Source organism: Etheostoma spectabile, chromosome 17 (genome assembly GCF_008692095.1).
Source record: "Etheostoma spectabile isolate EspeVRDwgs_2016 chromosome 17, UIUC_Espe_1.0, whole genome shotgun sequence".
In the NCBI taxonomy this organism is placed as follows: Eukaryota; Metazoa; Chordata; class Actinopteri; order Perciformes; family Percidae; genus Etheostoma; species Etheostoma spectabile.
Window position 1 is genome coordinate 2,615,783 of NC_045749.1, and position 4,720 is coordinate 2,620,502.

Here is a 4,720-nt window from a genome sequence, read left to right on the forward strand (position 1 = left end):
TGACATAACTAAATGTTAAAGGGATACTTCACCAATTAGCATTAAGCTTTGTGTCAGTAGAAACCTGGTAGTATTTCTGGAGGACCGTGCATCCCTTGGAGGCATTTTTGCCCAGACACAGTGGACTACAACACGAGTTCAGAGACTGCTGTGTGTTGGTTTTTTGTGGAAACATGGCTGAACAACAGTGTACCAGACTCCGCTATCGAGCAGATGCTGCTCTGTCGGGTAAGATTTGTGGAGGTGGGCTGTGTTAACATGGACACGGACTAGTGCAGAAATGGGGAAGGGGCTACTCCTAACCACTGGTGGAGTTTGTGACCGTTAAATGCCAAACCATTCTACATTTCACGCAAATTCACGGCTGTTTATACTCAGTGTTTACAGCCCTCAAAGCGCTAATGCTACCATTGCAATAGCTGAACTTTACGGAGCCTATAACGTGTGTGCACTAAATGGAGCCGGTTTCGTATTTCCAAAGTGGCCCAATTTAAATTTTATATTAAAATTATGTATTTATCTTTCCAATGGTGCAAAAATATCCTTTTAAGTCAAAGTCCTGCATTTGAACTTTTACAAGCCTAAAAGTACAATAGCCTAAAATATATTTAAAGTAGTCTATCAAAAATAAAAGTACCCATTAAGCAGCAGAATGGCCAATGTCATTGTACTCCATTGTATAAATTATAATCCTTGTAGTCTAGTGCTTTAACTTTAGGCTAGTATTTATGATTAACAATGTTTCATTTCAGAAACTCATTACAGGTTTTTAAATTTTAATCTGAAAAGAAACCAATGCAGTCAGATAATATAATAGTAGAATATAATAGCTAAAATGGAAGTACTCTTATAATTAGATCTGCATTGTATTTAGGTAAGAACCTGAGTAAATATACCCTACTTAGTTACTTTACACCTCTGGTATCTCATGCAGATGTTGATGATGTTTCTTTTTCCATTTTTTTATGTTTCCAGGTTGCGAGATATCTGACTCTTAGATTTAGCCCTCACTCCAAGACAGTGGAGGGGAGTGAAATGTGTTTGTGGTGCACATCAAAATGTCAGCAACATCTCTTTCCAAAAACATTGCTCCAGTTACTCTGGGTGATATGCATAATTGTTTTGCTTAACTTACCATAACGGAAACCGTGGGACCATCAGTAGAAATGAGCAAGTAAAAGAGACTTTTTATAGGATTAATGAAAGATAGTAAGAGGAAAGCAAATACCATGACAAAACAAAGGTAACACATTGTGCAAGATGGATTGTACTGCCAAGGTAAATACATAGAATACAAAGAAATAAGCCACCCATAATAAGAAAGAAAGAAAATTATGTATGGCATGTTTACATATTCATTACATTCCCACACTGCCAGTGACGGCGACAGGCAGAAACTTCATCATTAAACAAAATAATGACAGACCGTCTCTCAGCTTGAAAACCGTCCTCCACCTTCCTCCCCCATGACACCTACAGTTCACTGCCTCTCTGTGTAAAGCCCACATCATCGTGTTCAAACACAAAATAATGGCAGAGTTTTGTGCATGCAGTGTGTTGGTCTTGACGTGTTTGACAACAGTAATTACGTCCTCTCAGTCGCATCCTCATCAGTGCATCTTCTCTAAAAGGTTGATACAGCAGGGATGCTGGACTAAAACCTTCGGAATATAAACTGATAACACCTCAGTTTTAGATCAAATATTTTTAATTTTCAATTGATCTTAAAATAGCATTCAGTAAAACCAAGAAACTATTAATCTGGTGGAGAAATCCAAGACAGTAAAGCATGCTCAGATTAATCACTAAAGCAAGGGTGCGTTCAACAAGGCATTTTGTTGGAGAACCATTTTCAGACGTTAAACAGGTTTTAAACACATCCTTTTAAGAGGTGACAGAACTGTGAGGTTACTTTATTGTCTAAAACCTTTCCATTAAAACGGCAGCGTAGGCTACCTTTATAGTAGAGGCCGTGGCAAAGAGTGTCTAATCTTGAAGCTATAGTGCATAGTTTCTGTCTCCCCCATGAGGAATTCTAAGCGATGACAACAAAACTGTTGGCGCGTCCACATTATGCAAGCCTTCCGTGATCGTGTACCATCCCTCCTCCACGCAGTCGCTAGTAGCCAAGGAGGACATGGAGGATTAAAATAAAACACTGTGCACGACACAGTATTCTGAACACAGCCATACTGAGCTATACAGAGAGAGTTGTGTGGAGCTGATAGTCTTAGTTAGCTTTGTAACGACTCATTTGCAATGGCTTGAATGTAACGGATGTTCATTCATATACATTTTTACTTACATTTTTAAAGCTTTAATCAACAGCGACTTATATTTGAAGAAATGGTTCCCTGCAAAAAGTCTGTTGAACACAGCTGAAGCCTTAGCGCAGAGGAAAAGCAAAACATGGAAAGTTTTCCAACAAATATTTTAGGGAAGATCACTGTACAAAGAGACAAGCTCCATTCATTTTACATTTTTACAAATGGTTCATGTTCTTGATCCCTAATTATAATGAAAATAACAATAAATAAAGAAATAGCATATCAGAATGATAACTTTGCTAAAACCACTGTCACATCGAATTGAATAAATCATGCAGCGGCGGTAGACTTCGAGGCTCCTCCACCTCTAACAGGACATCATCCAACTGTTAATTTGGGAAGCAGTCGGCGGAAACTGCTGCTACTGCTCAGAAAACTTATTTTTTTAAAGAAATAAACAAAAAACGTACTTATCCCAAAATTGTTCTCTGCAAATCCTCTTCCTTCCATTAAACGTTTTTAAAATAAAAGTCCATTGGTTCAAAAAATATCTCAGGCTAACAGTCATGCGATGATGTATAATTTTAATAACCTAATAGAAATTGCTATCATGATTAATTATCCCAACTCCCAAAATGTCATGAAATATATATATATATATATATGAATAAATACTTAAATAAATAAATAAATATGTGCATAATCAAAGTATTTGAGGACTCAATAAATGATCCAGTGGTTGTCTAGGTATAAATCTTGTAAAATGCAAAGTACAGATAGTTATTTACTGAGCCTTTGTCTTTATTAAATTAAACTAATTCAGATGATTTCTCAAAATCAAGTGTCAACATACTCATTAAAGGGATAGTTTGGATATATTTAAAGTGTGGTTGCAAGAGTAAACACCTTAAAATTAATCTATATCAGTTTAAGTGTCCGCTATATTTATGATATTTTTAAAACTTTACCTTGCTGTCAGCCCTTTCCAGTCCCTCCAGAAAAACATGATTATGCGATTGCATAATTCAATGCATAATCAGCCAAAGTCTGCATATTTATGCAGGTGATTTCCACGCAAAATAATGCGGGGCTTGCATGATTTCATAACTCCTGCATTTACATTGCGAAAAAGTCACTTATATCTTAGCAGAAAGTTGAAAAATGTTTTTGGTTTACTTTACACAAGAGCCCTGTTGCCATGGGAACGTTTGAAGCGACGTAATTACGCGACGTGATAAACAGAGTCTCTTTTTCATCAAACCGTAGTTTTTGAAGTTCCCGCAATTTCATTGCATAAAATTACATAAATGTCCTGCATGTTCCATCGCCTTTTTGAAAAAAAGGTGTCGCATAATCAAGGATTTGTGATCACAACAAACACAAAAAAACTGCATTTTTCTGGAAGGACTGAAGCCGTTGTCTCTGCTCTCTTCTAAGCCACCAGACTCTTTAGACAAAAGCAGTTCCCGCTGCTTCATTTGGTTAGTCTGTGTGTGTTAATGTGTGACCTTGATGTTTTAAAACTAACTGCTAACTAACATTTAGCTGCCGCTGTAGGTAATCTGTCATATTCTGTACAATTACTATTTATTTGCTTGCTTTGTATTCATTGTCTTTGGAATATCCTTTCTTTCAAATTGGTATTATCTCAAACTATTTATTTGGTTGCATCATTTGTCTTTTACTTGTCATTTTAATGTTGCTTTAATGTTATATTTGTAATGTATTTTTCGCCCCTATAAAGCACTTTGCATTGCTTCATGTCTGAATGATGAATAAATGAATGAATAAAATTGCCTTGCCTTGCCTTGCCTAAGGATAAGTACCCTTACTTCAAAATATCCAAACTATTCCTTTAATATTCCGAATATGGGCTTCATCCCTGTTAAAATCTTAAATGTAATGTGGATGAACAATCACCCCCCAAAAATGGCCACATAATATGCACCTGAAATATTACATGACATCAGATGTAGTGAGGTTGATGTAACATAAAATACCATTTAAATCGCTGTGTGTATTTTACCATATCCTGGAAAGTATTCAGTATTACACAATGGTATGTGTGTATTATCTTGTGCTGCTGTGCACATCATCCTTGGTTGTTATAATGATAAAACATAATTTCTAATTGCACTTAATTTTCTCAATTTTCAAGATATATCTGCATGGGGAAAAGTGGAAGAAGAGCACGCACATCTCACTCATTACTATCACCGAAGTGCTCTTGAGCGAAGTAAACTAACCTCCAGCTGCTGTTTATGAGTGCATTATTATTGCCGTTTTTGATTCTGACCATTGCAAAAGTTGTCATGGCCATAGCTGCTTGGAATTGACTAAAACACTGCTGAAGTGATTGTGTTATATTGTAAAACCTATCTCCATGTGCATATAAAATAGGATGTTCACTGCACAAACTGTCAGATAGATAGATAGATAGATAGATAGATAGA

The 4,720-nt window shown here is 36.2% G+C and overlaps 1 protein-coding gene across 1 annotated transcript in view; it reads right to left on the minus strand.

The window, feature by feature from the left end:
• Nucleotides 1-1,690: 1,690 nt before the first annotated feature.
• Nucleotides 1,691-4,720, minus strand: part of LOC116705016 (1-phosphatidylinositol 4,5-bisphosphate phosphodiesterase beta-1) — a gene marked incomplete in the record, with an annotated part of 36,209 nt that continues 33,179 nt past the window's right edge. The window contains 1 exon segment of the mRNA XM_032540852.1: nucleotides 1,691-4,720.